This window comes from Ptiloglossa arizonensis, chromosome 3 (assembly GCF_051014685.1).
Source record: "Ptiloglossa arizonensis isolate GNS036 chromosome 3, iyPtiAriz1_principal, whole genome shotgun sequence".
NCBI lineage: Eukaryota > Metazoa > Arthropoda > Insecta > Hymenoptera > Colletidae > Ptiloglossa > Ptiloglossa arizonensis.
This window is the reverse complement of record NC_135050.1, coordinates 20,054,062-20,076,523: the sequence shown is the minus strand read 5'-3', so window position 1 is coordinate 20,076,523 and position 22,462 is coordinate 20,054,062. Positions and strand designations below refer to the sequence as shown.

At 48.4% G+C, this 22,462-nt stretch overlaps 1 protein-coding gene across 1 annotated transcript in view; it reads right to left on the bottom strand.

Moving 5' to 3' along the window:
• LOC143144989 (uncharacterized) overlaps positions 1 to 22,462 on the bottom strand; it is a 151,180-nt gene that overhangs the window by 13,732 nt on the left and 114,986 nt on the right. The window lies entirely within an intron of this gene.

Here is a 22,462-nt window from a genome sequence, read left to right as displayed (position 1 = left end):
ACTCGAAACGCTCGTAGAAATATCCATCGACCTTGTCTCCGAACGTTTTCCCGCTCGTTAATTTCGAGAGAGAACGAAAAAAGAAGAACGAAAACCAGTTCACCCCGTACATCGAATTTCCCGCCCGAACGCGTCGAAGCGACCTTTTTTCTGCCCGGAGTTTTCTCGGGATTCAATTCGACCGGTGGAATTACCTTGGACCGCGCGGAACAAGGAACAGTTTCGCGCTTCGGTGGATGATCTTTCACCGAGTGGGAAGCTTTCGAAGCCGAGTATCGTCGCGCGAGCCACAGAAGCGGAAGAAGCGTCTCCGCGTAGCACCGAAAACTCGGTTCACACGGTACCGTTGACTACCGGGGCGGCCATGGAATCAGGGCGAAACATTAATCTTCATTGTCTTATATTTGTCCGTAGCGAGCCGGTCTTCTCGTCTCTCTCTCGCTCGCTCTTTCTCGCTCGCTCTCCTTCGACCCTTTTATTGCCCCTATTTTCTCCGGGCGAGCGACTCGAACTGCGAGCCGGTCCGATCTCGCGTTATTAATCTCTTTGGGGCCACGTTGCACCGTGGCGGATAAGATCATCGCGAGGAACGGGCGAACAACCTGCCGTGGGGAACAAAGCGAGATTGTTCGGTGCAACGCGACGACGTCCAGTTACGGGCCCTAAATAGCCGAGATTGATAGAGAAGCCTCTCACCGTGGCTCAATTAAACGCGACTCTCGCGAGCGCGCTCGAGGTACGCGCGACGGAGAGAAAGAGAGAGTTACGATCGGACGATTAGTCCGTGAATTAAAAATACCGCGACCCCGATGCTGGGAAAACTGAAACGAAACCGTTGGAGGATTGCGCACAACACCGTTACCGTATCGAAGGACTACAGGGTGTTCCGGAACCGTGGGTCAACCTGGCGAACGCGATTACCGGGGACAAAGCGGAGAGGTTTGTACGATCGTTCGATAACGCAAGGTTGGAGGATCCGTTTTGTTTATAGTTACGTCGAGTTACTCTGGTCCGTCGAGCGGTCCAAATGACCTAACCAACCTCGGTGGATTGTCCTCGTTCGCGTTACACCGAGTCACTGGGGTCCGGCGAGCTGTCCAAATCCCAACAACTTGGAAACGCATTAGGAGCGGCCCACTCTCCGGCGGAAATGTCGATTTTGCGCGAGTCTTTCGGGTCATCGAGTGACGAAGACTCCCTTAGCAAAATACACGGTACCTTTTTAAAGAGATTTGGTCGAACACACGAAAGAGTTTCTAATTGACGAGACACCGGTGACTTCGCAGTGTGATCGTGGAACACCTCGGTTGACGAAACTTTGCTTTATTGAGAATGTCACGCAACAAAGATACCTCTGCGTAGGGATTCAGTTGAGAGACTGAACTTAATGTTTCGAGAATTGATCGATGCACGTGCTAACGCATTTCGCGATTTTCAAACAAATAAAATTCCCCGGACCTTCCCGCCAGTCTTCTCTCCGTCCCCGTCGATTTTCAAATCGCGACCTCCGATCCCGAATTACGCTCCATCCACCCGACCAGGAGGGCCTCGATTCGTCCCCGATCGCGAGGATCTGTTCAATGGCAACGATTTGTAACGAATCTCGACCACTTTCGCGCGCAGTCATCGTGACTCATCTTTTCCTCGCGTAGGATCTCCGACGTTTCTCGCGCGCACGGCTTCGAGAAACGGAGAAGAGGATCCTATCGAGTATCTCCCGCGCGACGCGATCGGTCGCTTCTCCCTCGATATCGAAGAGACGGTTGAGAGGATAGAACCGGAGCAAGAGAGAGACAGAGAGAGAGATAGATAGATAGATAGATAGAGAGAGAGAGAGAGAGAGATCTTTATCCCGACGGAACAGCCACTCCAGCGGCGATCGTTATCGATTATCGGTGGATAAGGAGACGGGAGAGACAGCGTCGGGCTCGATCGTGTCGTGGCTCATTGAGACGTGCAACGAGCCCACCGTCTGCGTGAACAGGAGGAAGCGTCGCTCGCGCGGGGGTGCAGAACGGGGATCTGTGGGGGAGGAAGGAAGAGAGGGACACAACCGCCCCGCACCACCACCATCGACCACCGTCGGCGTACAGGTAGGTGGCACAACGTCGGTGGAAGCGGTAGGCGAGAATCAATATCGCGCACCCTTGCAGACCGAGCAACCTGAGGGGTTGGTTTGGACCCCTTCGCGCGCGCCAGTCAAAGGCTCTTCTCGAACCCCCCTAACCGCTCCTCCCCTTTCTGTGTTCCTCTCTGTCCTTCCTCGCAAGGTTTCCTTCGTCTCTTCGTTTCGTTCCAGTCCATTCCGTTTCGTTCCGTTCCATTTTACCCCGTTTCTGCGCGCCGGTTACGCGAACGTATCGAGTACGTACACACGTACAGAGAGACGAGGTTCTCTCTCTATCTATCTATCTATCTATCTCTCTCTCTCGTAGCCGCGAAATCGACGAGGGAGGAGGTTAACTGGAATTCTCACGATTTTGGGCATGGCGGGCCATTCGATAACGCTCGGGTAATAAATATCCTTGCCGAAGCGGTGGCCGAGTAGTGTTTCGTGGAACGGGAGGGGGCAAGGGGAGTGATCAAGGTGGACGGACTCGGCGAACGAAGGACGCTGCTCTACCACCGTCGGGGTACGGGGATCCGGAGCAGAAACGCGAGGAGGTAACGCGATAAGATTCACGATAAATGCCGGTGTTTTATTGGAAGCGATCGGGCACCGCGGAGTTCGACTCGTTCGCCATCGGCCTTCTTCGGGATCCCGCGCGCTCCGATTGACTCGTCGCCGGGGTGGGGGTGAACCGACTCGCGGAACGCGACACAGTTGTCGCGCGAACTAGAAACCGGGGCGCGTGGAACGATCGGCCGATTTGCATTACGCTATCGCCGGAAACACGGATCCGCGATTATTTCGCGAACGGTGCAAATATTTTAAAGAACGCATTTCGATCGATGGTTGCGTGTGTAGCGTGACGCGTTTAACAGAATGGAAAAGAATAATTTTCACAAACGAGAGCGAATGGATTTATTTATATTAAAAATACAAGATAAATAGTCCTTCGTAGAATACACACTCGCATCTAAGAATCGTTTCTCCATCGATAGAACGTATAAATAATTGTTGTTCGTGTTCCGCAAACTCGATTGCACCATTCCGGAGACAAATTTCTTCCTCGAATTTATATTTCGAATTTAACGTTCAACCCGATCTTGAATTCGATCGCGGGCCGTTCGTGCGCGATTCTCGCGACGTCTCTCGACCTTGACTACTCCGACTAAGTCACGGTACTCGAACTCGGTTGTATTCGGTAATCAGATTCCAGCTCGAGAATTTCCCGCAAAGGTGAGCAGCTGCGCGCTATTCGAGTATAAAAATGGCCGTAACTTGGGAACAAGGTCAAGTACACCGCGTGTTTGTACGAAAACTTTTCGCTCCTTTCGTGGCCCCGAGTTCCCCGCTCCAGAGGGGTTTCGTTCGCGTCTTACGGTTCAGCCTGTATTCGACGATCTTCAACGGAGAAGTACCGCGCGTTAATTGGATAAGCCTCGGGACGATCGTTGAAGGAAACGGATACTCAAAAGTAAGGGAAGAATCGAACCCCTCTCGATTTTTGGACGTTCGGTCGATCTGATTTCCCCCCGACCTCTTGTTCGGCCGGTCTCCGGAGAAATCAGACCTTCCGGGAATTCTCGCTCGTTGAATTCGATAAAGGGTCTCTGGAAATCCATCACCCCCGCAATATACCTATTCATTCGTCGGCCCGGATCAGCGGTTCTCAAACTTTTCGACCCACGGAGCCCTTTGCGATTCGATAAGATTACGCGCAGCCACCGCGAAACTTTTTGTTACGCGAGCTCTGCTCGTCGATGTTCATCGTATCGGGACTCGATTAAATACATCGATTATAACCTCGACACTTCGTAGATACGTGTTTCGTACTGTTATTAATGATACGAGAAAGTGCGATCTTCAAAACTGATCATTTTTTCATGAAAGAATCGATGAACGCGCGATAACGATGTTACTCGTTACTCGTTAAATGTATCATTTTTCAAGGGAACATCGCTTTTTACAGAGATAAGCGATACTTTGTTTCGGTCGAAGTTCGGATCCCGGACGAGGTATAGAATAATCTCGTTTCGTGGAAGTACGGTATGAATTAGATTCTATTCCTTTGAGTCGCGCAATTGCAGAATCCGCGAAATAGTGTTACCTCTCGACTATCGTGTTCTCCCGATACCGAAGAAACGGTCAAAATTATCCAAAAGTTTTGTCAATCTCGAGAACTCTATCGCAAAATTTCTTGGATATAACGCCACGGATCTTCACACTTGGTGACATTTTGAAAAATGTAGAGAGGGACGTAGAAGAAACGAATGTTAAATAATTCTAGGTAATCTTTAGCAGAATGTTGCATCGTACGGAGAAAAATCTGTGTCCCGGTAAAGCGGAGATAATTGCAACAATAATATTTGTGATCGATACTGGGGGATAATAACGGTTTTAGAGGATCCAAGTCTCCACGGAGCAAACTTTGAGAAACGCTGGTCTAGACTATCGAAAGAGAGTCTCCGTGGTTTCATTGTAATCTCTCCCTGCAACCGTTCGGATCTAACTGGGTCATCTGGTTTCTGTTTTCGCTCTCGCGTCCGTCGCAGGAACGCGACAACGTTGCAAGACCGTTGGCGGGTTACGAAAATCGTTGTTACGTAAATTACATCGTTTTCTAATCGCGCGAGTGTAATCGATCGTTGTTGCATCGTCGCCCCGAAACGATCTCAACCCGCGACAGGTTTAAAAACGTCCCTCGGGGAGGGACCTCCGAGATTCTCGGGAGGCTCGAATCCTCCCGAGTGCCAGGAATTTCAAGGATATCGCAAACACCGAAACTTCGTCGGGTTCGAAATCTTTGAAACTGGCAAGTCGAGCAAACCAAACGGTACGTTGAAACGTTCCAAGTTCACGGGGAGAAGTTCGCCGAGCGATCCGGTTCTGCCTTAAATCTTCCGCGAGAACCGTGCTTGGAAATCCACGGTCGGTTCGAGTCTTCGAAGTCGAAGTTAACCGAGGTGTTCGAAACGCGCGAAAAATCTTCCCGAAATCTGGAGAAAATTTCGAATTCGAATCAACGCGTTCCTTTAACGAGATCCGAGTTCCTTTAGCGGTCGCGAACTATTCGAAACGTTGGAAAGTATCGAGATTCGTGAATCCACGGGGAGAGTTCGAAACCTTTTGATGCCGGTGCTCCATTAGGTTCATCGTGGATCGAGCGACTTTGCCTTTTTTGGAGGGGAAGCCACGGCGGGTCGACGTTGTTCCGTGTATATTCTCGTTCCGAAACAGGATCGTGACAAAGAACCGTGGTTTCGTCGTCCACGCTTGCTCGCCACCGACTTTCAAATTTCACGAGTTTCGCGGAGCTTCGAAAACTTCTCGCAGTGAACGACGACGTTTCGTCCCTCGAACGAGAGAAAGAGTTTCTCGCGCGGTATTGCCAACGCGTTTCAATTGCTCGAACGCAACGAATGCCGCGAATACGAAACTCGAGCCCGTACCTCGAGGGTCGAAGAATAGAACGTTAAATTAATCGGTACGCGAAATCGGTGGAACGATACGATTCGAAGCTGGACCGGATGGAACCCTTCTCGGTTGCTAGAACTTTAAGCACCTGGGCGGTCCAAAGGCTCGAAATTGTAACTAACCGTGGTGTTGATAGCAGATCTCGCAAACTATCCGTGGTTTCGATCGACTTGAAATTACACACATTCGACGATAAGAAACGTTTGTTACGATTGCTCTATTTCATGGTCTCAAAAAAAAAGGAGTCAAACTTACAGGTGACAAGTGACAATTTCACTTCGATAATTTCATTCTTCTCTGGGTAGTGTTCTCTTGCACACTTTTTCTATTTATCTTTTACAAAATTCGAACCTTGTACGAGATATACCTTCAGTTTTATATCTACACGTTTGCTAATTCCTCGCAGCAGGCGTGCGACAATGAGCGACCAAGCGATCTATAGGACACAAATGGGCTATTATACTCATCGTGTGTTTCGAAAGGGTAAATTATCGAATGAGAAATTAATTAGAGAAAAATTGATCGGGAGGACACCAAGAATGTCTGAACCGCCACGGTTCGATTCCACGGACCGTAGATATCCGTTGTTGGATCTCGGCGCGTATCTCGACGAGTGTGCAAGACGCTTCTCGAGGTATCGGGACTCGAACATCGAGTTCCAAGCGACGGGAGCTTGGCGTTTGGAGGCTGAGCCGAAGATTGCCAGTCGGGATAATCCGGCGGCGCTCGATTAAAAGCCGCAGCGCAACGGTCAGGCGACGGAACGTGGCGGAAGTACGAGAGGGAGCCCGAGCAACGTTTTAAGCCGGGTTAAGCCGTGGCTTAAATGGCCGCCACGCGGCGAGAACTGGTTCGTACGGGGCCCGCTAGACATACGTCTTCGCCAACTTTTTGCCCGGCTGCATGCTCCGAATCCGACGAACAGGGAAGTCGAACCGAAATACATTTCCATCGGCTCGTAATTCTCGCCGCCTTCCGACTTCGACCGCTTCGGAGTCATCGACACCGACAACAAATCGCACAATTTCTCGCACGATTCTCGCCAGCGAGAAATCCCGCTCGGTTGATCACCGTGGACGCGCTTCGTAAATTCGAAACGGTACCGCCGATGGAAACTTTCCTACTCAAGGTCGTACGAAGATTACGCTGTCCGAAAGTTCAGCGGCACTCGTAAAGGCGAACAACCTTTGTCCGTACGGTTGAGGATATTATTCTCGTGCGTTAATACGGCGTTGAATGTAATTTGGTATGAAAATTGTCTTTGGTTTCGGAGCTTGACAATCTCCCCTCCGTGAGCTTCGAAGATGTGGGCGCTTGTCGATACAATCTGCTGCTCGATAACGGAAGCCGAAATCTGGGGAATTGAAATACGTTCAACGATCGAACTCGATGCTTTGCGTTTGAACGCGAAAGAGGTGTGCGTACAAACGATCTGCAATAGATCGATGAAACGAAAGATAAATTCAATTCTTCCACAACTTACACTCGGACAACTATAGCGATTATCGTCTCGTCTATACTCCCGTTGAGAAGAACACGGCTCTCCAATTCCAAAAGAATCTTCCCTAATCGGATCTTTGCCTTCCCGCCTGAACCGAACAATGTCCACCTCGTATGATCCAAAGGCTCGCACTCTTCTTTCAGACTCGGTATTTATATCGTTCGCGCAATAACGCATCCTTCGAAGAAACAAGATACCCCGGGTTTCTCGGGGTCCGACAGGAAAAAAGCCTAGAGACCAATTTATTCTCCGTTTATCCGAATCGTTCCCGATAAGAATCCCCCTGCGCCCGATCCCGATCTCGGGCTACCGTTCCACCACCGCGCGAGAATACCCGCTCGAGTGGATAAATCTCGCGGTACACACGGAATTCCCATCGATGGGAAGATTCGGGGCATTAGCTCGATCGAGCCCCTCCCACGGGTTCGGTGGTCCACCAATCGAAGCAGTTCGCCGGGTCGAACTCCACCGCGCCGGTTACTGTGTGTCCGCCGCGGGTCCGGTGTCAAAGGGACCGTGCACAGGAGTCGCGGACGGGCATGCGGCCGCGTCCAAAGAAGCCCCTGAGAATCTTTGATCATCCTAACAACGCTTTTTCAAGCTGCACTATTCGTAGTTCAAACCCGGTCGGCCCCGTCACGAGCAATAAAACTAATGCGGGCGCGCGGCGGACTTGTGTGCGCAGCTTCGTGTGTGCCCGGCGCAGGCACCAGACGGGGCTCTGAATACCACGGGGAGGGACGGTGAGCGGAAAGGGACGCGGTAGACACACAGAGCGGGGATGAGAGAGAAAGAGAGAGAGAGAGAGAAGGAGATACGGAGCACAGGGACCCGTGGAGGTAGAACGAGCTCGACTGACCCACACTACGTCCTCGTCGCGGCATCCACTCTCATCCGTTCTCGCAACAAACGCATCCGTACCTCAAACAAGCCCCTACCCAACGACCGTCCTCGACACCCTCTGCCACTTCACGGTCGTTCGCACCGCGCACCACCACCACCACCACCACTACCACCACCACCACCAGCACCAGCACCACCATCACCGTCGCCGTCTCTCGCACCTTCCATCGGCTGGCAACACCCCCTCTCCTCCTCTACCGCCTCCCTAGAGTTTCCCCGTGTGTGTCCCGACCGAGATCCTACCGCTCTCGTGAAACCGCCGACAACCCTCGTCGGCGAAATGTTAATCCTCCGACTGTCTTCGGGGCGTACCCCGTCCACCCGCCCCCCTGTGCCCCCGTACTCGGGAAGAATGAACTCGTCGCAACCCAACGCGACGGTTCCGGTTCAATTTTGCGAATCGTTCCGGGGAAGGGGAAAAAAATCCCTTGGACTTTTTTCTTCTTCTTTTTTCTTTTTTTTTTTTTTTCGTTCTTCCGTGTCGCGAGAATCCAACGATCCTCGGATAACGGAAACGAAACTCGCTCGGGGTTTGAGTTTCCAGGGAGCGGTGACCCGTCGCCGATTCGCGCGACTTGTTCCCGGGGATAAAATTTTATTTTGTTTCGCTTTATTCCATTTTATTCGTTTAACGAGTTTGTCCGGTACGAGGAGGAAACGAAACGTGTTAGACGGAACGATACAGCGAAGCGAGAACGAAAAGCGAAAGGGCAGAGTTCGAAGAATTCCAGTTTCGAAAGTTTTCCAATCTCGGGTTTCGCGCGTCGGTGAAAATTGAAATCTTTCGGTTTCTCGTCTTCGCGGATTATCGATGGATCGGAGTCATTTTCCCCCGACGGAAACGACTCCGTGGACGACATTGTTCGGAATATTTTTTCATTGGACGTCACTCGGCTAGATTTTGAAAAGATTTCAATTGATCGAAAGCGATCCAAACAGGTTCGCGCGGGGACTACTCGTTTCCATCGGAGAAACCTCGGCTGTTTAAAGACGATACTCTTAACAAGATGCGACGAAACATTTTTACGAATTTTAATTTCTCCACCTCGCTCGTTTTCAAGAAGTATCTGGATCGAGGACTCGATGTTTCCCCGATAAACGAAACACCGAGAAACCCGTTTCGTTTCAGTTATCCGGGTGTTACCGTACACGTCGCGCGCACTTCGCGAATGCCTCGGACGCGTATCGGATTTCGATTTCTTCACCCTTTTCTTCGTTTCTCGTTCCCGCGGGAACGAGTCTATCCCGTCGAGCAATAAATTTCGAGAATAATCGCTGGCGAAAGATTCGTTGGAAAATACGCGAAGAATTATACGAACGAAGATCGTATCTACGAGAAATATAATCTCGGACGAGGTAACTCGGGTGACGCGATCGCGAGTAAGATCGATGGACGTAAATCCGGGAAATTCGCGGATTTCGGATGGGATTTTATTCCGCGGGCTTTTCTACCGGACTATCGTAACCTTTCAAACATCGGGAGATTTATGAAATTAAACGGGCGAGGTGAAACGGTTCTCGAGTTTTGGAAACCCTATCCGTTTCTTCCAGCGGCTAGAGGTGATACGCTATACGAGGCTTTGCTCGCGCGAAACTTTCCGATCGATCCTTGGCCTGGCCATTCTTCGTTACCGCCACGTGTACCTCGCAAGGTAACCTATTATTAACTTATTTCTTTCAAACTTTCACGTCGATGCTCTAAACGCGGCAGAAAATTACGCTTCGTTTTCGTTTTATTTATAATCATTTCGATACTGCGCACGCGACCACGAATCTCCGTTACTCGCGCGGGAAACGCCTATGGGCGTTCGATGGACACTACCGTGCGTCGCAACGATCCGTGACCCGCACACGTTTCCATGTTCGATGTCGGAAAATGCGATAGAGGAATGTTCGCGATACAGAAACAAACGAGGATAATTACTCGAGCGGTTACCGGTCGGACGAATCGGTCGTGAGCATTCGACGCGACCAATTAACCTAACTAAGCGTTCCGGTAACCGTATTCACCCCCTTGTTAATTTCAATTACCTTCTTCCGCAAAGTACAGCGTACAGGATTTCTAAATAGACAAGTTTCGCGATATTTTCATTCCACGCTCTTCGTTATACAATTCTGTTTCTTCCCGATCGGTATACCGTTCGAGTCGAATTTAAAATGCTCGTTTTACACGCGGAAGAAAGCTCGCGACAAATGAGATCTCAACGCGTTCGGAACAACCGTGATTATTTAACATCGATTATTTAACAAGCGACCAGTTAATTCGCCCGTACCCGATTACGGAGGCAATTCAACGAAACGAGTATCGAAGGAAAATGGCCGATCGATTCGAATCTGGATCCCTTCGTCTCCCCTATCTATCTTCGGATTATACGAAACGTCGACGAGCGCCCTCCTATCTAATTTTAACATCGCGAGACGATAGCCACGCGGACGTGGTAGCTCGTCTTCCGCGATTAACAGGTTGAACATCCACCTCGGTCCCCGTTAAAATCGTACGCTGAAACGCGGCCCGACAGGCTCACTGTTCGCAATCATTATTCAAGATCACCCGTTGTCCATTAGACTCGGTCGAGGGTCTTTCGTAATGGGCTTTCGTAACGACTTTCCTAGGTACGACAACGGTAATATTTCATAATACGCCCAGTTGTGAACAATTTCCCCGGGGGCGGTAAAAATAAGGTGCAAGCGAGCAGATAGATGGATAGATATCGCGCGACTGTTCAACCGGCAACTCGGAATAAGGTCAGGGAAGCCAAACGCGAGAAAAAAAGCCGATGATCAAAGCGAGCCAACCACTGGGAACACTGCAATCTGGAGACGAAGTGAACAGAATCTCGGTAAATGAAGTTTAACGAACAGTGACGTCGTGAGAGCGTAAGAGGTACCGTCGAGCGTTAACAAGGGAACATCCCCGGGTGACAATTTCGTGGAATTTTTTCGTACGGGATTGGTTTCGCGAAAATATTCCACGCGTACTTCTTTCCTTTTTTTAACGACGAATGTAACCGCGTCGCGAGGACCGATTCTCGAAATCGGGAAACTTATTCGGGACTGTGTTTCGAGGAGTATAAATGAAATTGAAACACGAGAACCGAGCGCGTGTAATATATTAGAAGCGTATCTGTGATCTATTAATTTGTAACGCGTCGTATAGATTGCGAGTGTGCCCGCGTCGTGGTTGTGTTCGCGCTCGTAACGGAGTAAGAGTGGTTTTCTTTTTTTTTTTTTCTTTTTTCAGATTCTTCGATTTGCACTAGACGAGATCTCGAAAAAATTGTACCGGCAACTCGAGTAGATCGTTACGCGGTAGCGAACTTCCTTCGTAATCAATATCGATGGAGTTATCGAAGTGGTGCTAGTTACGGGCCGCATCGTGTAGCGTGTAAATCGATCACGGACGCAAACTTTACGATTGGTTCGCCGATCGATCGAAACAAAAAGATCTCGACAAACAGGTTCGGAGAAGCTCTTTAATTTGGAAGCGTATAATCCTCACGATTACACGTGTTCGATATATCGATTAACGAACGAACTCGTAATGAACCTCGTTATGGATGATTTCAATTCGCGTCTGGTGTAGCGCTACCTTCGACCAAACTACCATCTCTCCCTACCGCATTTGCTACGAAAAGATATTATCTACCATCGTGCAAATAATTTACAAATTTAAATATCCGTTCGACTATTAATTCTCGCGAATTACACGGGGCTGCGTCATTCGTCGAGCGTTAATTAATCCCTTGCACCTCGAGTATCCGAAGTAGTATACAGAATCGACCACCTAACTCGATCGATTCAATTATTTTCGTAATTGGTAGAGCAATTCAATTTGCCTTTTATCGCGAACCTTCGGGGTAATAATATTTCATATTTGTATATTTCTTCTTGCGAGTTTTCAAGATCACCTTCAGCTTCTTCGTCCCTGGAAATCTGACAAATTGACACGAAAAGAGAAGAAACGCAAAATATATATATTTCTTTATCGTAAAAATTTTAAAATACTCGTGTTCTTACGAATACAAATTAAAAAAAAAAAAAAAAAACGACCAAAGTATCGTTTCGATTTAATTCTCGACCAAACATCGAACGGTATCGAAGTGTTCGCGATAATTCGATCGCCCTCTCTGTGCGCTTGCATCGAGATCCTCAAAGACTTCCATTGGCCCTATACGGAGATGATCGCGGAGATTATTGGCGAAATACCTTCTGCAATTAGCCGCGTACGTGGCGAACGTTGAATGTCGACTCGTTTTCCGAACCGTTCGATCGTGACTAATCGAGCACCGACTAATTTACGCGTACGCGCGTAGGAAGCCTCTATCGGTCGACCGGTATCATGGGAATCGACGCGTAGGCAGCAAGCTGGAAACAAGAATCCGTTAAATGGATTACTTTGTCGGAGCTGAAACGGCTGGTATCGCGAGGACTGGTGCGGAGAGGAGCGGGGGACGGTTAAACGATACGTTTCGCTCACGAAGACAAACAGAACGACGGAAAATTCAGTTTCGCGCAGACACCGTGTGGGTGGTTTCGGTGGTTTCGGTGGTTTCGGTGACGGCGCGACGGTATTATCGTTCCACGCGAAATATCGTTCGTGGAACGAGGCGTCGTAGAAAAGATTTTCGCGGGGACCGGAGCCGGTCCGTATTGATCGAGGACAGTGATTCCTCGTAGATAAGCGGACCGATCTTTCACGGCGCGACTCGATAACATTCGAACAACGGAACGCGCCGATTGATATTCGGCGCGACGATACGCCGCGTCGCGACGTTCTACCCGGATCGAATGTTAATTGGGACATCTTTTTCGATACTCGTGGTCAATTCGGCGGGAAGAAGAGACCCTGAATCAACGATCGAACGAAACGATATTCGATAACCGTGGAGGTGAATCGAACAATCTGAAAGTTTATATTTCTGTAACGTTACGATCCGGTTCGTCGAGAGCAACGATCGATATTTTTAATAAACCCGAAAGTATTTTTCATTCGCGAATAAGTAATATTTGATTCACGAGTATTTTAATCGCGAATGTACCCGATGTACGACCAATCTGAAAGTTTATATTTTTGTAACGTTACGATCCGGTTCGTCGAGAGCAACGATCGATATTTTTAATAAACCCGAAAGTATTTTTCATTCGCGAATAAGTAATATTTGATTTACGAATATTTTAATCGCGAACGAGACGCGCACGTTCGATGGGTAAAATTGCACGAGTTTCGGTGTAAAATTCTTGCCAGCGGAGGGAAAATTGCTCGCAGTATTTACGGAGAAATGTAGCACGTGCTTAGCGAGGTGCAGAAAGAAAGAAAAAAAAAAAGACGAGTCGAAAAGTTTGCTTATTGTCGGTTTCGTCGAGTCGTTCGTTTCCGAATCTCGTTAACCTAGAATCCCCCGGTCCGCTACGCAACGGAGAGTTTATTTAATTTGTGAACGTTCGTTTCGCACCGTTTGCGCAACATCGGCCTGCCGCGAAAGTCGATCTTGTAAAAATTAGCAATTACGTGAAACTCTTGGTCGATCGGTCGCCCGTGGCGCGAATTCGCGTCAAAGTACACAAAGCTTACGTGGACTTAGCGGTTCGGGGTTAAACACGACTTTAACGGTGATCCCTTTCGAAGTTAAAAGACGTCTCCGGCGATGAACTAATATTACGTTAGCAAACAATACTGCGCCACCCATTTGACACCTATGGCGTAATGACGTATCGCTTGTTCTATACACGGCCTAGTTTGTACGTCGACGATTGAAACAGCGAATTGGAAACTACAGGAAGGAACGTGTTGGGCTCGTATCAGCTCCTGCGTGGAAACGTGCCAGAACGTTTATCGGAACAAACGAGAGAAGATCGAGTGTTCGTTCACGGTCCTTCCTAATATTCCGCTAATGAAAATACACTGGGAAACACGTCGAAATTTTATCTCCGAAAACGAACTCTTATTTTTACCCTACAATGGTATCGTTTCAACACCCGCGTAAAAATACCATTTTTTACAATATTATACCTCCTCGTAGAGGATCGACATCGCGCTGACTGGTTATCGCCCCGAAGGCCGGGCTACGATTACTCGAAAATTATTCCAACCCAGATATCGACAAATATATATAGTTTCGTTAAAATTATCTATCGTCCTACTCCGTCTGTTATCACCGTGACGACCGCATTACACTTCGAAAATTATTCCAACGTAGATGTCGACAAATTACGTTAAAATTATCTATAATCGTACTGCGTCCGTTATCACCTTGACCACCGTCAAGGTCGCGTTACAATTCCAAGATTATTCCCACGTACGTAGATATCGACATTATTCATAAAACTCTCTCGCCGGTCGTATTCCCTCGATCGTTTCTCCGAAGAATGAAACTGTTCGTTCGATCGACGATGTTTCCACAAAGCTCTACCATTCCTCGTATCCCTTCTATCTTTCCGAAGACCGAGTTAATTACTCGAAAATTCCAACGTGGGCGCTATTTCTCTAAAAAGTCTTCCATCGTCGTCCCGAAGATCGAACAATTACACGCGAGACCGTTCGAATCGTTTCCTCCGCTCGAAAAATATTTCGCAAAGCCAGCTACTCGAGATACTTACCCGGTTACGTAAGTACACGGTGGATACTGGCTCGTTTCGGGAAGATTTCGCAAATCGCCGCGAACGAGACGAGGAAAGTTTCCTTAACGGGATTACCACCCCCGTGGGTCACGCGAACACGCTCGTGTACTCGCAGACAAGACGGCGCGGAGAAGTCGTCGAAGGGTGTCGCAATCGGGATGGTCGAGCGCGTAAGCCAACGTTAGGGACACGGCCTCGAGCGGATCGGAGCGGCCGTGATTCATCGAGGCGTGAATTCGCACGGCCGCTTGTACGCGTCAGAACGCCTCGGCACCGGTGCGGTAAACTGCGTCCCGTTGACGTAACAATCGAAAGAACGAAACGCTGGGAACGGTTCCGATTGATCGGAGCCGCTGCTAACCGATGACCAAAGATCGTACGATCGCTCCCAGCTGTACCGAGTTTATCTCGTCGACGTTACGCTCGACTCTCCCTTTCAAAGATGCAAACACCGCGTGGGCGGTAGTTATTCTCGCTCGGCGCGAAACCCGCGAATCCGTTCGATAACACCGCGCGACTCGATCGAGAACCGATCGACGAACGACCGTTCGTCATTGTCGAACGTACGATATTAGCACCATTATCGGTCCGCTTTATTATTCTCGAGCTTCGGTTCGATTTCGCATCGTCGTTGTTGGTTCACGCGTTTAACACTTCTTCGCGGTCTTGAATTATTTTCGTACCCCAACAGGCCCGAGTTAACGTTTACGGTTCGCGAGACCGTGCGAAACACGACACTTGGACACGAACGAAACTATCATTCGAGCTTGCGCGAATATTTCCAAGAAGAATTCTATTGTGGTATTTTACCTTTCTTGGTTTCCAAGGTATATTTTAACGGTACGGAAACGGTACGTTCGTGGGTCTGAAAAGACCCGGAGTCATATTGTACGATATTGGAGGTTTTTTGTTCGATGTTGTCGGTGTTTGCGGAGGTATGCGTTCGTTCGAACGATTGTATCGATAGTCGTTTAAACGAGAACGTCGCTGCAGCGAACGACGAGAAGAATGGAAGAAGAAATCTCGTTGTTGCGTACACTCGATGTTTTTCGAGCAAAAAAGAAAAGAAAGAACGACGCCGAACGTTGGTCCAAGTATCTCTCTGGGTATGCAACGACGCTCGGTTATCGTTTTAATTATTTTTGGGCCAACGAACAATATGTTTACCAACTCTATTAAGATACGGGATTACGATCGGGCGGACTTTGTACCGAGAGTTGATTTATTACACCGCGCGCAAGACCACTGAAATAAAATCGATACCCAGACACTACGTACGTACGAGCGCGTAGACTCGAGAGATATTATCCCCGGCCGATAAATCTATCTATCTTTGACAAACACGACGATGAAAAACACAACCGGTTAACGTGCATAGGTGTGCGCATCAACCCCGATAGAGATTAGTCGAGACGAAGATGGGTGTTTATTTCTCCCGTTAGAACGGTAATCCGCCACGGTAGGTAGCAAAATTACACGCTGGGTAACTTACGCGTGTCTTAATCGGAATTGATAACGTTAGGCACGCAAGAACGGTGACAAGATAAGTAAATACCGCGGGTTTGCGTCACGATGTATCCATAGATTGTATACAATTTGCCGCGGTTAAAACGACAGGCGTGCAGACGAAGTTTTAGATACTCGAACGTCGACGATGGTTCCGTATAAATGATCGATTCGTTATCGCGATCGGTTCAAGATCGATTCGTAAACCGAGCCCTCCATTTCTCCTCCCTTGCACACATACGGAGAGGGACTCTGCGAATTTCCTCGCGAATCTGCATCCACGTATCCGATCGGAAACCGCGCGAACCAGTTGGAGATATTAAAAAATTTTATTCCACGAGAGCCAGCAGACCGTAAGCTGAGGGATATAAACATTCGTGTTGGCCTGTTTCTCGATGACGGTGCACTCGATCAAACGCACGCGAACCCATCGATGCCCCGTAAATGTTCTCACTGTGAATCAACACCCACGTGACTCTCTCGCGTTAAAGAACCGCCAATTAGAAACCTCGCTCGATAATTCTTATTTACGCTCCCAGGAAAACTCGTGTCGGATCGTTACGACATCGTCGCGAGAAACATCGAGAGCCGATAACTCACGGTGTTACGCGAGCGCGTACAACTCGACACGATCGAACGTACGGGAACCCATCGACGCCCCGCGAATATTTTCTTCGCGAATCGACACGCCCATGCGTATCCTTCGCGCGAGAGAGCACGACTCTCCTTCGACTCTCGTGCAACGTAGAGTTATCGTTCGATGCACTCCTCGCGTTCGAGTCGTAGAAAACGATACACGCGCCACGGATCGTAACGCGCGCGGTAACGATCGATCAAAACGCGGGGACTCGTTCGTAACCGAAAAAAGGAGTCGTCGCGTGGAGTCGGCGGAAGACGTCGCGACGCCGTCCACGAAATTTCACGTTTCTGTCGTCGCGCAATTGGACCGGAAGGGTTTACGTGCAATTTATCGGCACGGAAGCACCTGCAGAAACGGCTTTAAACGGCGAACAAATGCACGCGGTTCGCATAAAATCTCCCTTTTACGGAGGTCACGATCTCCTCGTGCACCAACACGCGGAGCTACCGTATAAGGAGCTTTTTCGAGGGCTTTGTGTGCGCCCACGGAATCAAACAGCAACACGCTCGAAGCTCCTCTGATGCTTTCGCGGAGGACTTTTAATTACGTACGAACTCAGCCCCGGTGTTTTCGTTCGCGATCCTTTTTTCACTTTTTTTTTATTTTGCATCACCCCCTACCACCTTACTTTTTTTATGTTTCGTTGTCCCTCTCTCTCTCGCTCTCTGTCTTGCGCACGCACGCCTTCTGTGCTTTCTCCGAAGTTATTTCGCCCACCGAACGGTGTATAAAAGCTCTTTCACGAGGCTCGCTGGAGCATTTTTCGAACCGTTTCGGAACATTCAAAACGGCGCTCTTTTCAACGGAACGTGTCTCGTTTAATGGTCGAACACGCCACTCGATACGCTCGAGCTTTCGCGATTCCGTCCCCCTTTACCCGTCGACGTCCAAGGGGACCGCTTTTCAATCGGTTTGCAATTTTTACCCGCGCCGCGTCGCGAACGAAACGACATTCGCTCGTCGTTAACCCGCACCGTTCTGCAATTTTCTGGAACCGAAAGGAGGTTGCAGGATTTCCGGGGACGAAAGTCGAGCCGTTCGAAGCGAGTTCTGCGGTGACGATACTTCCGAGGAGGGAATAAAAGAACGAATCGAAAGGTCGAAGATCTTACGACGCCGACCTCGTATCGCTCTCGAAGTTATTGCATTAGCAACGCGTGGCTAGTGACACCTAACGATACAAAAGGAGAACACGACTGTGGAAAGTAATGTCGAGAGAAACTTTGCAACGCGGGTAAATTAACTTTCCGCGCTCGAAACTTATCCCGGAGGCAAATTTAGTAAATAAAAATACGCGGAGGTGAAATTTTGAAAAGTGAAGATACGTTAGACAGGGCAAGTTTCGACGGAACATTCGTATTTTTATAGTCCCCGCGTTTTTACGTTTTACGAGTCGAGTGCATCGAATTAGAACAAAATAAAATACACTCGGAATATACTGGACCCAATCGAGCCACACTGGACTACCACGTGAAGTTACAGACTCTATTTAAATATAATAGAGATATAAAATTTATCTTTCCATCTTTCCGTTTTCATCGATCATAATTATCGTCCTTTGGAACACCCAACGATTCGATTCGCGTCGCTTGGAGACAATCTGCGAGAGGTTATCGCTAAGGATCATGGTTGTCGCTCTCGTTGCCCCGATAATATTTTCCAACCGGTGAGAATACGAGAAAGTCGAATGTCGCGAAGTTACGTTCCATCGGCGCGAGAAAACCCTCGTTTCTCGAATCGAGTAAAACCTCGAATAGCAACGAAACGTCGTACTCGTCGACCTTGACCCGTTTCGAAACTGGAAAATTCTTTTCGCTGGGTCGAAGAGGAGGACAGGAGCCGCGGTGACGTTTCTCGGTATCGCGACCGACGGGGAGGAAGAACTCACTTTTATCCCCCGAAATCTGCAATCCGCTTAGCCGTCTTCCAACGATTTCGAAGATCGAGATGTAGGCCAAGCTTCGAACCGCGTATCCACGTTAATAAATTCCTCGCGTCGAGCCGGGCCAGCTATTGCCTCGGTGGTAGGTACCACGATATTCGTATCACGGTGAAAGCGGTGTGTCGTAAACGTTATTCTTATCTCCGTGAAAATAGATTCCGCGACGTTTCGCTCGATGATAAAATTTCGGATACAATTTCGTCGCAGAAGTTCCGATGGCTGGCTGCTCGTACATTCTTGGACGAAGATGGAATTTACTACGCTCGAGAAAAAAAAAGAAGAAAAAGAAGAAGAAGGAAAATCCCTTTCCGGAGGACCGAGAAATTCAGTCGATCGAGGCCTTCTCAGACCGGAGTGATATCGATGTTCGTTGTTTTTATGGACTACGTGGAAAGTAAAAACGGGATTTGGTAACGTTTAGAGGAAAGCGGACGAGACGTCGCGACCGCTACAAGATCCGAGAGGAACGAAACGATATTAACCTTTTCGATGAAAAAAAAAAGAAAATAGCAATTCTTCGCGACCCACGCTCTATCCGTGGCTTCGTACCGGTCGCGGTATCGTTCGCTTTGCGATATCTTTACGAGCTTACCGACGCAACGACGTACTTACGAACGTATATTTTTCCGTTAAGTAGAATGTGTAAGGGTGTGTAAAAATTACTTTTTATTCGCCCGCAACTTGTAATTTCTCCGACACGCAATTCCGGTTTTCTCTTACAGGTTTCGTACGTACAAGATGGGGCGATAACTTTGATCACCTTGAGTATGTTTGTTATTTTTAGAGACAGGGAGAAACTTTGTCAACGACACTGGTACGATGTAGACAAGATTATTGTCCGACAGTAATCATTTTTTTACGATTGAAAGGCTTTCGGAGATTTCAAGGTTACCTCCACTTTGTTAAACGACGCGTTATAGTTTCCTGTTGCTGGTAAATCTCATTGTTTTATTCAGTTGTCCACTATCGAACGATCTCGTATAGAAGATCGTTGGCATCGTCTGAACACCCAGCTGTTTTACCAAGAACACCTAGACGATCGTTAAATCACTAAAAAATGATTACCTTTTCACTACGGTCCCTTCGTGGCGCACAACTTGAGTCTCTCGTGTCTCTAAAAATAGCTTCGATCGTTCAAGATGATCCAAGTTACAACTCAGTCCTGTACAAGTACGTATACTAGATGGTTCGATAAGTTTTGTCGTTTTTTCCATTGTAAAAAAGTACTGTGACACTTCATCCTAGAAGAACGGTAAATATACGAACGAGTCGAAAAATCTACACGAAACTTCACACATGCTCATCAAACGGTGGTACCATCTTTCGAGAAATAAAACGACGAACCTAATAGCTCCGTTTCTCATCGAACGACAAAACTTATCGAACAATCTATCGTTCGGTGACAAACGTTGTACACCATTGTCCAAACCGTTCTCCAAGTGTTCCTTCAGAGGGTCAAGTGTCGCTCGTCGCAAATTTACGTCGTTCGTGGCGTACAATTATATCGAACCAAATAAATTCACGACTGATTCGAATCGAACCACGGTCACCGAGTCTTGGTATCTTCGCGAACGCGTCTCTCGAATCGACGATCGTTTCTCCCGACGAAGACGTGCTCGCGAAATAAACGACACGGTGCGGCGGGGGACCAAGTAGCTTGGAACGATAGAAAATACACGGTTTAACTTGGAATCTCCCGATGAGAAGGAGGCTTTTAAGAAAAATCCAATCCGTCTCCGAGTTCGAGGCAAGCGGGACAGAACTTTCGCGGCGACCTCAATATTCATCCCTGTAATTGCCGTTATTGCGGCCATTAATAATGCCTTTATTGTCGTCGCTTTTTATTCAACGATCGCGGAGCCTCTCGTTCTCCGAGGGGGGACCGAGAGAGAGGAGAGGGAGGTAGAAAGAGAAGAAAGAAGAAGAGAAGAGAAGACAAGAGAAGAAAAGAGAATAAAAGGGAAGAGAGGAGACGAGAGGAGAATAAAAGGGAAGAGGAGACACCGAGTCCAGAGTCGTTCTCCCCGATCCTCCCGGTAACGGTACACCGCGGCAACGACTCCGTGGAGAAACCTCCAGGGGGCCCCCCACCGCCCCCCTTTCGTCCTTCTCCGGTGTCGGTCGTCCTTGTTCCCCCTCCCCCCGTGGCGCTGAGCCCCCCTCGTCGACCGAAAGCACCGCGAGAGACGCGACCCAGTCATCGGGCCCGGGGACAGATTTAATTATTCATCCGCGTCGCTCTCGCTGCTTACGAGCGCCGCGGTCTTACCGGGCAAGATTAATTGGCTCGTTTCGCGTTGCTCGCGGCGGAGATTAACGACGCCGGTAATGAGAGCCGCGGGATTATTTCGAAGCTTGTCGCGTCACTGACCTTCGTCGACGCGCTTGTCTCGCGAGCGAATTCGAGGCGTCTCGACTCGACTCGGTTCGGCTCGGAGCGGAACGGAGCGGAGCGAAACAACGCGCGGTTTCTTCTTCTCCGTTTCGAGGAATCGCGGCGCGTTGTCGTCGTTAGCGTTCAACAACAACCAACCCGTGGACAACGTCCGCGGTCGTTGTTCGTCGCTCGAGAGATACTTGTATCGCGGTGAATCGTTTTCGAGAGAGAACGGACCCTCTTCGATAAGAGTCCTTTTACGGTCCCGAGGGGTTCAGGGTCGCTCGGGGCCGAGAGAGGAATTTTTTGTTTTTTTTTCCCCCGAGTAGTCGAGAAGCGCGACGATTGGTCGTTGAATTTTTCCGACGACGGTGTACAGAGAACGCGTAGGAACGTTGCACGATGTTTTTTGGAGAGCAGTTAACGGTAGGGTTGAAATTGTTCAGTGTCGGTTTGCGTATAGCGTACGATAATTTATTATGTGTGGAGGGTATCGCTAGTAGCTCCCCAGGAGAACAGAAGTAGCCCCCCCCCTTCTCCCTTGTATTTTTAACAGGTATTATGCTAGCTTTCCATGTTCAAGAATGTGAAGATTCGATTAAACTGTAAAGTAGTAATATACGATAATTTATCTGTTATTTTATAGCTAACTGTAAACTAGTAATATACGATAATTAACGTTGGTTGTTTTATAGCTTCACCGGTAACGATATTTGAAGGTTTACAAGTATTAGTGTTTGTTGTACGTTTAGAACACGCCGGTCATAGGTGACCACCACGACGTTCAACAGTTTTTGCAGTTTTCGATAGTGTTTCGCAGAGACGGTCGCACGGCCTTGCGGCTGAAACATTGATTAGCAACTAATCATTTATTACGTCCAGATTGCTCGTGATTTTCTTTTTGAAAAAGAAGCTGTAACTTCTTGCACTTTATCTCGCATACCCACAAGAGTAAATTAGAGTTAACTCGGGAGGGGTAGTGATTGATGAAACCGCGAAAGATTACTCGGAAAGTAAGTAATCACGGGATGGTAAAAAATTGACAAAGGTACATTGCGCGTTAACGGTTTCGTTGTCGAGATTATCGCGTCAGGATGGTCCGGTACGATACGCGACGCTCTCGAGAATAAATCGAGAAAAGAAATTTGGAAATCTATTCTTTAATGGAGTCCTCGCGAATGAAGTGATCGTTTACATGGACAGGGGTTACGTCAATTATTTAACTCTTGCGCGCAACGATACGTAAAGTAAATATTAGGGGGACCGGAAAGTAATGTCGTTTCCCGACATTAAATTCAAATACATAAATTTTTAACGAGTTTTTATTTTTAATCAATGATATAATCACCCTCATTATCAACAACCTTTTGCCATCTAGTGTGCAAATTTTCAAT